This window comes from Ranitomeya variabilis, chromosome 4 (assembly GCF_051348905.1).
Source record: "Ranitomeya variabilis isolate aRanVar5 chromosome 4, aRanVar5.hap1, whole genome shotgun sequence".
Lineage (NCBI taxonomy): Eukaryota > Metazoa > Chordata > Amphibia > Anura > Dendrobatidae > Ranitomeya > Ranitomeya variabilis.
The window spans coordinates 9,776,240-9,789,802 of record NC_135235.1 but is presented as its reverse complement, the minus strand read 5'-3'; the positions used below and the strand labels follow the sequence as shown (position 1 = coordinate 9,789,802).

At 47.5% G+C, this 13,563-nt stretch overlaps 1 protein-coding gene across 2 annotated transcripts in view; it reads left to right on the top strand.

Annotated features, from left to right (window-relative positions):
* The window catches only part of ATRNL1 (attractin like 1), a 767,569-nt gene that overhangs the window by 450,309 nt on the left and 303,697 nt on the right, over positions 1–13,563 (top strand). The window lies entirely within an intron of this gene.

Genomic DNA, 13,563 nt, shown 5'->3' with positions numbered 1-13,563 from the left:
AGATGCTGCAGGTATTCCTCCCAGGAGGAACTGAAGATGGCAATGTCATCCAAGTATGCCACTGCGTACTCCTCCAGTCCCCGAAGCAGGAGGTTGACCATCCGCTGGAAAGTGGCAGGGGCATTCTTCATGCCGAAGGGCATGACCGTGGACTCGTACAGTCCAAAGGGTGAGATAAAGGCGGACTTCTCCTGCGCCTCGGGGCTCAGGGGAATCTGCCAGTATCCTCGACTCAGATCCATTATTGTCAGGTATTTTGCGCCAGCTAACCTCTCAAGCAGCTCCTCGATGCGCAGCATTGGGTGCGCGTCAGGCTGTGATGGCGTTGAGCCGTCCTTCTTTGGCACGAGAACTACAGGTGAGGCCCACGCGCTCTTTGACCGTCAAATCACCCCCAGCTGTAACATCTCATCGATCTTTTGGCGCATAACCTGCTGCACCTGGACAGAGATTCGATAGGGTGTTCGCCGTAGTGGGGCATGATTCCCGGTGTCCACCTCGTGGACTGCTAACTCAGTCCTTCCAGGTCAGTTGGAGAACACGACCCGAAAGGGTTCCAGTGAGGTTTGCAACTGCAAACGCTGGGGTTCAGTTAACGAGGTGCTTACCTCCATTTCCTCAATGGACCCACTGGCCTTGGCTTGGGCCAGCATGTCCAGGAGGGTGTCTTCCTCCCCGTCTTCAGGTAAGCTGCAGACCGGTAGGACGAAAGGTTCACGTTCATGATGAGCCTTCATCATGTTGACGTGAAAGGCCTTTCGCCTAACCCGAGCGTGGTCAAGCGTGACCACGTAGGTGACCGGGTTGAGCTGTTGGTGGACAACGTACGGGCCCTCCCAGGCTGCCTGAAGCTTATCCTTTGGTACGGGAACCAGCACCCACACCTTTTGATCCACGTGGTAGGTCCGCTCCTGGGCGTTCTGGTCTTACCAGTGCTTCTGGTCAGCCTGAGCCTGCGTCAGGTTGTCATGCACCAACTGCGTCAAGGTCTGCATCTTGTCACGGAAGCCCATGACATACTCCACTATGGACACTTCAGAAGGGTTCAGCTCCTCTTCCCAGGACTCTCTGACCCACCCAAGGGGTCCCCGGACTCGCCTGCCATACAGGAGCTCGAAGGGGGAGAACCCCGTCGAGCCCTGCGGAACCTCTCGTTAAGCGAATAGCAGGTGTGGGAGGTACTGCTCCCAGTTGCGCCTGTTATGGACCTGGTGGTTAGGAGCACCCGAAATGACCTGATGGTTAAAATGGAAAAACCTGAGACAAGCTCTGAGGAAGTGGTAACTCTACTGACCGCAATCCCTAATCCTATCACCCACACTAGAAATAGCCTAAGAGCTAACTACCCCTAAAGATAGAAAGAGTAGCCTACCTTGCCTCAGAGAAATTCCCCAAAGTAAAGGTAGCCCCCCACAAATATTAACTGTGAGTTAAGAGGAAGTAACAAACACAGGAATGAAACAGATTTTAGCAAAGGAGGCCGAATCTTCTCTAGACAGACAGAGGATAGGAAAGGGAACTATGCGGTCAGTATTAAAAACTACAAAAGCCACGCAGAGTGTGCAAAAAGACCTCCACACCGACTCACGGTGTGGAGGTGCAGCTCTGCACCCCCAGAGCTTCCAGCTAGCAAGGAAATATCATAATAGCAAGCTGGACTAGAAACATAGCATGTACTGAGAAATATATTCAAAAACCAATAAACAGCAAATGGACTAGCGAGGACTTAGCTTCTGCTGGAGTAGACAGGTCATCTGAGAAATCCAAGAGAGATCTGAACCAGTACTGAGACATTGACAGCTGGCATGAATTAACGACCTGGGCAGAGTTAAATAGGGAAGCCAGCAGCAGCAATAAACGAGGGCAGCTGAGAAAGCCAACCTCAAAGATCAGCAGTTCCACTTAAAGCCACCAGAGGGTGTCCAAGGACAGAACTCACCAAAGTACCATTCACGACCACAGGAGGGAGCCCGAGAACGGAATTCACAACAGTTCCCCCCCCCCCCCCCCCCTTGAGGAGGGGTCACCGAACCCTCACCAGAGCCCCCGGGCCGATCAGGACAAGTCAAATGAAAGGCACGAACCAAATCGGCAGCACGGACATCGGAGGCAACAACCCAGGAATTATCCTCCTGACCATAGCCCTTCCACTTAACCAGGTACTGAAGCTTCCGTCTCGAAATACGAGAATCTAAAATCTTCTCCACCACATACTCCAACTCCCCCTCAACCAACACCGGAGCAGGAGGATCAACGGAAGGAACCATAGGCGCCACATATCTCCGCAACAACGACCTATGGAACACATTATGGATGGCAAAAGAAGCTGGAAGGGCCAAACGTAATGACACAGGATTGATAATTTCAGAAATCTTATAAGGACCAATGAAACGAGGCTTAGACTTAGGAGAAGAAACCTTCATAGGAACAAAACTAGAAGACAACCAAAGCAAATCCCCAACACGAAGTCGGGGACCAACACAGCGACGGCGGTTAGCAAAACATTGCGCCTTCTCCTGAGACAACGTCAAATTGTCCACCACGTGAGTCCAAATTTGCTGCAACCTGTCCACTATAGAATCCACACCAGGACAGTCAGAAGGCTCATCCTGCCCTGAAGAAAAACGAGGATGAAAACCAGAATTACAAAAAAAAGGCGAAACCAAGGTAGCAGAACTAGCCCGATTATTAAGGGCGAACTCGGCCAATGGCAAGAAGGTCACCCAATCATCCTGATCAGCAGAGACAAAGCATCTCAGATAGGTCTCCAAGGTCTGATTAGTTCGTTCGGTTTGGCCATTTGTCTGAGGATGGAACGCTGAAGAAAAAGACAAATCAATGCCCATCTTAGCACAAAAGGACCGCCAAAACCTAGAAACAAACTGGGAACCTCTGTCCGACACAATGTTCTCCGGAATGCCATGCAAACGAACCACATGCTGAAAAAATAATGGAACCAAATCAGAGGAGGAAGGCAATTTAGGCAAGGGTACCAAATGGACCATCTTAGAAAACCGATCACAAACCACCCAGATAACAGACATCCTTTGAGAGACAGGAAGATCAGAAATGAAATCCATGGAAATATGCGTCCAGGGCCTCTTCGGGACAGGCAAAGGCAAAAGCAACCCACTGGCACGAGAACAGCAAGGTTTGGCCCGAGCACAAGTCCCACAGGACTGCACAAAAGAACGCACATCCCGTGACAAGGAAGGCCACCAAAAGGACCTAGCAACCAAATCTCTGGTACCAAAAATCACAGGATGACCCGCCAACACTGAACAATGAATCTCAGAAATAACCCTACTAGTCCTTCTATCAGGGACAAACCGTTTCTCCACAGGACAGCGGTCAGGTCTATCAGCCTGAAACTCCTGCAGCACCCGCCGCAAATCAGGGGAGATGGCAGACAAAATCACCCCCTCTTTGAGAATACCAGCCGGCTCAGAGACTCCCGGAGAATCAGGCAAAAAACTCCTAGAAAGGGCATCAGCCTTCACATTCTTAGATCCCGGAAGGTATGAGACCACAAAATCGAAACGGGAGAAAAACAGTGACCATCGAGCCTGTCTAGGATTCAACCTCTTGGCGGACTCGAGGTAAGTCAGATTCTTGTGATCAGTCAAGACCACCACGCGATGTTTGGCTCCCTCAAGCCAATGTCGCCACTCCTCGAATGCCCACTTCATAGCCAACAACTCCCGATTGCCGACATCATAATTACGCTCAGCAGGCGAAAACTTTCTAGAAAAGAAAGCACACGGCTTCATCAAAGAGCCATCAGAACTTCTCTGAGACAAAACAGCCCCTGCCCCAATTTCAGAAGCATCAACCTCGACCTGAAAAGGGAGCAAAACATCTGGCTGACGCAACACAAGGGCCGAAGTAAAACAGCGTTTAAGCTCCTGAAAAGCCTCAACGGCCGCAGGGGACCAGTTCACCACATCAGCGCCCTTCTTCGTCAAGTCAGTCAAAGGCTTAACCACACTAGAAAAATTAGTGATGAAGCGACGGTAAAAATTAGCAAAGCCCAGGAACTTCTGAAGACTCTTCACAGATGTAGGTTGAGTCCAATCATAAATGGCCTGAACTTTGACAGGATCCATCTCGATAGTAGAAGGGGAAAAAATGAAGCCCAAAAAGGAAACCTTCTGAACTCCGAAGAGGCATTTAGACCCCTTCACAAACAACGCATTAGCACGAAGGACCTGGAACACCATCCTGACCTGTTTCACATGAGACTCCCAATCATCCGAAAAGACCAAAATATCATCTAAATATACAATCATGAACCTATCCAGATACTTCCGGAAGATGTCGTGCATAAAGGACTGAAACACAGATGGGGCATTAGAAAGCCCGAATGGCATCACCAGGTACTCAAAATGGCCCTCGGGCGTATTAAATACTGTTTTCCATTCATCGCCCTGTTTAATACGCACAAGATTATACGCCCCTCGAAGGTCAATCTTGGTAAACCAACTAGCCCCCTTAATCCGAGCAAACAAATCAGACAACAGAGTCAAAGGGTACTGAAATTTGACCGTGATTTTATTGAGAAGGCGGTAATCTATACAGGGTCTCAGAGAGCCATCCTTCTTGGCCACAAAAAAGAACCCTGCTCCCAACGGTGACGAAGACGGGCGAATATGTCCTTTCTCCAAGGACTCCTTTACATAACTCCGCATAGCGGCATGTTCTGGCACAGATAAATTAAACAGTCGGCCCTTAGGGAACTTACTACCAGGAATCAAATTAATAGCGCAATCACAGTCCCTATGAGGAGGTAGGGCACTGGACTTGGGCTCATCAAATACATCCTGGTAATCCAGCAAAAACTCAGGAACTTCAGAAGGAGTGGAAGAAGAAATTGACATCAAAGGAACATCAGTATGAATCCCTTGACAACCCCAACTAGACACAGACATTGATTTCCAATCCAGTACTGGATTATGAACCTGTAACCATGGCAAACCCAACACGACAACATCATGCAAATTATGCAACACCAAAAAGCGAATATTTTCCTGATGTGCGGGAGCCATGTACATGGTCAGCTGACTCCAGTACTGAGGTTTATTCTTGGCCAATGGCGTAGCATCAATCCCCCTTAAGGGAATAGGAATCTGCAAAGGCTCCAAGAAAAAACCACAGCGCCTGGCAAACTCCAAGTCCATCAAATTCAGAGCAGCGCCCGAATCCACAAATGCCATAACAGAGTAGGACGACAATGAGCAAATCAGAGTAACAGATAAGAGAAATTTAGGCTGCACAGTACTAATGGTGACAGACCTAGCGAACCTCTTAGTGCGCTTAGGACAATCAGAGATAGCATGAGAAGAGTCACCACAGTAAAAACACAGCCCATTCTGACGTCTATGTTCTTGCCGTTCAGCTCTGGTCAAAGTCCTATCACATTGCATAGGCTCAGGCCTTTGCTGAGAGGACACCGCCAAATGGTGCACAACTTTGCGCTCGCGCAAACGCCGATCAATCTGAATGGCCAAAGACATTGATTCATTCAGACCAGCAGGCGTGGGGATCCCCACCATAACATCTTTAAGGGCTTCAGAAGGACCCTTTCTGAAAATTGCTGCCAGGGCACACTCATTCCATTGTGTAAGCACAGACCACTTTCTACACTTCTGGCAATATACTTCTGCTTCATCCTGACCCTGACACAGAGCCAGCAAGATCTTTTCTGCCTGATCCACAGAATTAGGTTCATCATAAAGCAATCCAAGCGCTAGAAAAAATGCATCTACATTAAGCAATGCAGGATTTCCTGGCTCAAGGGAGAATGCCCAGTCTTGCGGGTCACCACGCAACAAAGAAATAACAATCTTTACTTGCTGAATGGGGTCACCAGAAGAGCGGGGTTTCAGAGCAAGAAACAGTCTGCAATTATTTTTGAAATTCAAAAATTTGGATCTATCCCCAGAAAACAAATCAGGAATTGGAATTCTAGGCTCTAACATCGGATTCTGAACTACATAATCTTGAATACTCTGTACCCTAACAGCGAGTTGATCCACACAAGAGGACAAACCCTGAATATCCATATCTACACCTGAGTCCTGAACCACCCAGAGGTTAAGGGGAAAAGAAAGACGAAAGAAGCAGCAAAGAAAAAAAAATTGACTCAGAACTTCTCTTTTCCCTCTTTTGAGATGCATTAACACTTTGTTGGCCAGCTGTACTGTTATGGACCTGGTGGTTAGGAGCACCCGAAATGACCTGATGGTTAAAATGGAAAAACCTGGGACAAGCTCTGAGGAAGTGGTAACTCTACTGACCGCAATCCCTAATCCTATCACACACACTAGAAATAGCCGTGGAGTGTACCTAACTCTCCCTAGACGCCTCTTCACAGCCTAAGAGCTAACTACCCCTAAAGATAGAAATAGTAGCCTACCTTGCCTCAGAGAAATTCCCCAAAGTAAAGGTAGCCCCCCACAAATATTAACTGTGAGTCAAGAGGAAGTAACAAACACAGGAATGAAACAGATTTTAGCAAAGGAGGCCGAATCTTCTCTAGACAGACAGAGGATAGGAAAGGGAACTATGCGGTCAGTATTAAAAACTACAAAAACCACGCAGAGTGTGCAAAAAGACCTCAACACCGACTCACGGTGTGGAGGTGCAGCTCTGCACCCCCAGAGCTTCCAGCTAGCAAGGAAATATCATAATAGCAAGCTGGACTAGAAACATACAGTAGCATGTACTGAGAAATATATTCAAAAACCAATAAACAGCAAATGGACTAGCGAGGACTTAGCTTCTGCTGGAGTAGACAGGTCATCTGAGAAATCCAAGAGAGATCTGAACCAGTACTGAGACATTGACAGCTGGCATGAATTAACGACCTGGGCAGAGTTAAATAGGGAAGCCAGCAGCAGCAATAAACGAGGGCAGCTGAGAAAGCCAACCTAAAAGATCAGCAGTTCCACTTAAAGCCACCAGAGGGTGTCTGTCATGATTCCCCAATGGCATGGGAACATCAGAAACACAAAAATAACAGACTAGCTCTTGGGTGATGGAAACTCAAGCTGACCGTGACCTAAATCTACCACACAACTAACAGTAGCCAGGAAGCATACCTACGGCTGCCTAGATGCCATGCACCAGCCGGAGAACTAACTACGCCTGGAAGAGGAAGGAACAGACCTGGCTTACCTCTAGAGAAATTCCCCAAAGATGATAGTAGCCCCCACGTATATTAACGGTGAGTTCAGAGGAAAAGACATACACAGTATGAAGGTAGATTTAGCAAAGCGAGGTCCACTTACTAGATAGAGGAAGGATACAAAAGAGGACTTCACGGTCAGCTGAAAAACCCTTTCAAAAACCCATCCTGAAATTACTTTAAGACTCCTGTGTCAACTCATGACACAGGAGTGGCAATTTCAGTCCACAAGAGCTTCCAGTAACAGGAAATGACAAAACTGTAAACTGGACAAGAAAAACAAAACAATAAGGACAAGAGTCCACTTAGCTGATCAGCAGACTAGTAGCAGGAACAAGCAACTGAATGACTCAGGTTACAATGATGACCGGCAAGGAAGTGACTGGAGAGCAAGGCTAAATAGGGAACTCCCAAAACTGATGGAAGCAGGTGAGCTGAGGCAGAAAAGCACACACAAGTCTCCAGTACCACCAGCCACCACCAGGGGAGCCAAAAAGCGGATCACAACAGTACCCCCCCCCTTAAGGAGGGGGCACCGAACCCTCACAAGAACCACCAGGGCGACCTGGATGAGCCCTATGAAAGGCACGAACCAAATCCGAGGCATGAACATCAGAGGCAGTTACCCAAGAATTATCTTCCTGACCATAGCCCTTCCATTTAACCAGGTACTGGAGTCTCCGCCTGGAAATACGGGAGTCCAAGATCTTCTCTATAACGTACTCCAATTCACCCTCAACCAGCACAGGAGCAGGAGGCCCAGCAGAAGGAACCACCGGCACCTCGTATCTCCGCAACAACGACCGATGGAACACATTATGGATAGCGAAAGATGCCGGAAGGTCCAAACGAAAGGAAACAGGGTTAATAATCTCCAAAATCCTATAGGGACCGATGAACCGAGGCTTAAATTTAGGAGAAGAAACCCTCATTGGGACAAAACGGGAAGACAACCACACCAAGTCCCCAACACGAAGGCGAGGACCAACCCGACGCTGGCGGTTAGCAAACCGCTGAGTCCTCTCCTGGGACAAATTCAAATTGTCCACCACTTGTTCCCAAATCCGATACAACTGATCCACCACAGCATCTACTCCAGGACAATCCGAAGACTCCACCTGACCAGAAGAAAAACGGGGATGAAACCCCGAATTGCAAAAGAAAGGGGAAACCAAAGTGGCAGAACTGGCCCGATTATTAAGAGCAAACTCCGCCAACGGCAAAAAGGCAACCCAATCATCCTGATCCGCAGACACAAAACACCTCAAATACGTCTCCAAAGTTTGATTAGTTCGCTCCGTCTGGCCATTAGTCTGAGGATGGAAGGCAGACGAAAAAGACAAATCAATGCCCAACCTGGCACAGAATGCCCGCCAAAATCTAGAAACGAACTGGGTACCCCTATCAGAAACGATATTTTCAGGAATACCATGCAAGCGAACCACATTTTGAAAAAACAAAGGAACCAACTCAGACGAGGAAGGCAACTTCGGCAATGGCACCAAATGAACCATCTTAGAAAAACGGTCACACACCACCCAGATAACAGACATCCTCTGAGAGACAGGAAGATCAGAAATAAAGTCCATCGAGATGTGCGTCCAAGGCCTCTTCGGAATAGGCAAGGGCAACAACAACCCGCTAGCCCTAGAACAACAAGGCTTGGCCCGAGCACACACATCACAAGACTGCACAAAAACACGCACATCACGAGACAGAGATGGCCACCAGAAGGATCTAGCCACCAAATCCCTGGTACCAAAAATTCCAGGATGACCCGCCAGCGTAGAAGAATGAACCTCCGAGATGACTCTACTGGTCCAATCATCAGGAACAAACAGTCTACCAGGTGGACAGCGATCAGGTCTATCCGCCTGAAACTCTTGCAAAGCACGTCGCAGATCTGGGGAAATAGCGGATAATATCACCCCATCCTTAAGGATACCTGTAGGTTCCGAATCACCAGGGGAATCAGGCTCAAAACTCCTAGAAAGGGCATCCGCCTTCACATTCTTAGAACCTGGTAGATATGAGACCACAAAATTAAACCGAGACCAGCGCGCCTGTCTAGGATTCAGGCGCCTGGCAGACTCAAGATAAATCAGATTCTTGTGATCAGTCAAAACCACCACCTGATGTCTAGCACCCTCAAGCCAATGACGCCACTCCTCAAATGCCCACTTCATGGCCAAAAGCTCCCGATTACCAACATCATAATTTCTTTCGGCGGCAGAAAATTTTCGAGAAAAGAACGCACAAGGTCTCATCACTGAGCAATCGGAACTTTTCTGCGACAAAACCGCCCCCGCTCCGATCTCGGAAGCATCGACCTCAACCTGAAAGGGGAGAGAGACATCGGGCTGGCGCAACACAGGGGCAGACGAAAAGCGGCGCTTAAGTTCCCGAAAGGCCTCCACAGCGGCAGAGGACCAATTGGCAACATCAGCACCCTTCTTAGTCAAATCCGTAAGAGGCTTAGCAACACCAGAAAAACCAGTTATAAATCGACGATAAAAATTAGCAAAGCCCAAGAACTTCTGAAGACCCTTTAGAGAAGTAGGCTGCATCCAGTCACAAATAGCCCGAACCTTGACAGGGTCCATCTCAACAGAAGAAGGGGAAAAAATGTACCCCAAAAAGGAAATCTTTTGAACCCCAAAAACACACTTAGAACCCTTTACACACAGAGAATTCTCCCGCAAGACCTGAAAAACCCTCCTGACCTGCTGAACATGAGACTCCCAGTCCTCAGAAAAAAATCAAAATATCGTCCAAATACACAATCATAAATTTATCCAGATATTCACGGAAAATATCATGCATAAAGGACTGAAAAACTGAAGGTGCATTAGAAAGGCCGAAAGGCATTACTAAATACTCAAAGTGGCCCTCAGGCGTATTAAATGCGGTTTTCCACTCATCCCCTTGCTTAATTCGCACCAAATTATACGCCCCACGGAGATCAATCTTGGAGAACCACTTAGCCCCCCTTATGCGAGCAAACAAATCAGTAAGCAGCGGCAACGGATACTGATATTTGACAGTAATTTTATTCAGGAGTCGATAATCAATACAAGGCCTCAGCGAGCCATCCTTTTTAGAGACAAAGAAAAACCCAGCTCCTAAAGGTGATGAAGAAGGACGAATATGTCCCTTTTCCAGGGACTCCTTAACATATTCTCGCATGGCAGCATGCTCAGGTACAGATAGGTTAAACAAACGACCCTTTGGAAATTTACTGCCTGGAATCAGATCTATGGCGCAATCACACTCTCTGTGGGGAGGGAGAGAACCAATTTTAGGCTCTTCAAAAATATCCCCAAAATCCGACAAAAATGCAGGAATCTCAGAGGGAATAGATGACGAGATAGGAACCAAAGGTATGTCCCCATGAGCCCCCCGACATCCCCAGCTTAACACAGACATAGTTTTCCAGTCCAGTACTGGGTTATGAGATTGTAACCATGGTAATCCAAGCACTAAAACATCATGTAAATTATACAACACGAGGAAGCGAATCATCTCCTGATGGTCTGGAGTCATACGCATAGTCACTTGCGTCCAGAACTGTGGTCTATTACAAGCCAGAGGTGTAGAATCAATACCCTTCAGAGGTATAGGAACTTCCAGAGGCTCCAAATCAAACCCACAGCGCCTGGCAAAGGACCAGTCCATAAGACTCAGAGCGGCGCCAGAGTCCACATAGGCATCCACGGTAATAACTGATAATGAACAAATCAGAGTTACAGACAGAAATTTAGACTGTAAAGTGCCAATAGAAACAGACTTGTCAACCTTCCTAGTACGTTTAGAGCATGCTGATATAACATGCGCGGAATCACCACAGTAGAAGCACAAGCCATTTTTGCGCCTATAATTCTGCCGCTCGCTTCTTGACAGAATTCTGTCACATTGCATTTTCTCTGGCGTCCCTTCAGAAGATACCGCCAAATGGTGCACGGGTTTGCGCTCCCGCAAACGCCGATCAATCTGAATCGCCATTGTCATGGACTCATTCAGACCTGTGGGCGTAGGAAACCCCACCATGACATCCTTAACGGCATCAGAAAGGCCCTCTCTTAAATTTGCCGCTAGGGCACACTCATTCCACTGAGTAAGCACAGACCATTTACGAAATTTTTGGCAGTATATCTCAGCTTCATCTTGCCCTTGAGACAGGGCTATTAAAGCTTTTTCAGCTTGAATCTCCAAATTAGGTTCCTCATACAGCAACCCTAAAGCCAGAAAAAACGCATCCACATTGAGCAACGCAGGATCCCCTGGTGTCAATGAAAATGCCCAATTTTGAGGGTCACCTCGCAGCAAAGAAATCACAATCTTAACCTGCTGAACAGGATCTCCAGAGGAGTGAGGTCTGAGAGAAAGGAATAATTTACAATTACATTTGAAATTCAGAAACCGAGATCTATCTCCGGAAAATACCTCTGGTGTAGGAATCTTAGGTTCAGAAATAGGAGTACGTATAACATAATCTTGTAAATTCTGAACCTTCATAGCAAGATTATTTAAACCTGCAGCCAAACTCTGAGGGTCCATCCTTAAACCGGAGAGATCAGAGCCATTCAAGGATTAGAAGGAGAGAAAGGCAAGGCTGTAAATAGAGCAGAAATACAACTGAGCCAACTAAGTAGCAAACATGAGAGGAAAAAAAAAAAAAATCTACAGACTTCTTTTACTCTCCTTTCTTCTGCCAATTACTTAACAGTGGCCGGTCATACTGTCATGATTCCCCAATGGCATGGGAACATCAGAAACACAAAAATAACAGACTAGCTCTCGGGTGATGGAAACTCAAGCTGACCGTGACCTAAATCTACCACACAACTAACAGTAGCCAGGGAGCATTCCTACGGCTGCCTAGATGCCATGCACCAGCCGGAGAACTAACTACGCCTGGAAGAGGAAGGAACAGACCTGGCTTACCTCTAGTGAAATTCCCCAAAGATGATAGTAGCCCCCACATATATTAACGGTGAGTTCAGAGGAAAAGACATACACAGTATGAAGGTAGATTTAGCAAAGCAAGGTCCACTTACTAGATAGAGGAAGGATACAAAAGAGGACTTCACGGTCAGCTGAAAAACCCTTTCAAAAACCCATCCTGAAATTACTTTAAGACTCCTGTGTCAACTCATGACACAGGAGTGGCAATTTCAGTCCACAAGAGCTTCCAGTAACAGGAAATGACAAAACTGTAAACTGGACAAGAAAAACAAAACAATAAGGACAAGAGTCCACTTAGCTGATCAGCAGACTAGTAGCAGGAACAAGCAACTGAATGACTCAGGTTACAATGATGACCGGCAAGGAAGTGACTGGAGAGCAAGGCTAAATAGGGAACTCCCAAAACTGATGGAAGCAGGTGAGCTGAGGCAGAAAAGCACACACAAGTCTCCAGTACCACCAGCCACCACCAGGGGAGCCAAAAAGCGGATCACAACAGTACCCCCCCCCTTAAGGAGGGGGCACCGAACCCTCACAAGAACCACCAGGGCGACCTGGATGAGCCCTATGAAAGGCACGAACCAAATCCGAGGCATGAACATCAGAGGCAGTTACCCAAGAATTATCTTCCTGACCATAGCCCTTCCATTTAACCAGGTACTGGAGTCTCCGCCTGGAAATACGGGAGTCCAAGATCTTCTCTATAACGTACTCCAATTCACCCTCAACCAGCACAGGAGCAGGAGGCCCAGCAGAAGGAACCACCGGCACCTCGTATCTCCGCAACAACGACCGATGGAACACATTATGGATAGCGAAAGATGCCGGAAGGTCCAAACGAAAGGAAACAGGGTTAATAATCTCCAAAATCCTATAGGGACCGATGAACCGAGGCTTAAATTTAGGAGAAGAAACCCTCATTGGGACAAAACGGGAAGACAACCACACCAAGTCCCCAACACGAAGGCGAGGACCAACCCGACGCTGGCGGTTAGCAAACCGCTGAGTCCTCTCCTGGGACAAATTCAAATTGTCCACCACTTGTTCCCAAATCCGATACAACTGATCCACCACAGCATCTACTCCAGGACAATCCGAAGACTCCACCTGACCAGAAGAAAAACGGGGATGAAACCCCGAATTGCAAAAGAAAGGGGAAACCAAAGTGGCAGAACTGGCCCGATTATTAAGAGCAAACTCCGCCAACGGCAAAAAGGCAACCCAATCATCCTGATCCGCAGACACAAAACACCTCAAATACGTCTCCAAAGTTTGATTAGTTCGCTCCGTCTGGCCATTAGTCTGAGGATGGAAGGCAGACGAAAAAGACAAATCAATGCCCAACCTGGCACAGAATGCCCGCCAAAATCTAGAAACGAACTGGGTACCCCTATCAGAAACGATATTTTCAG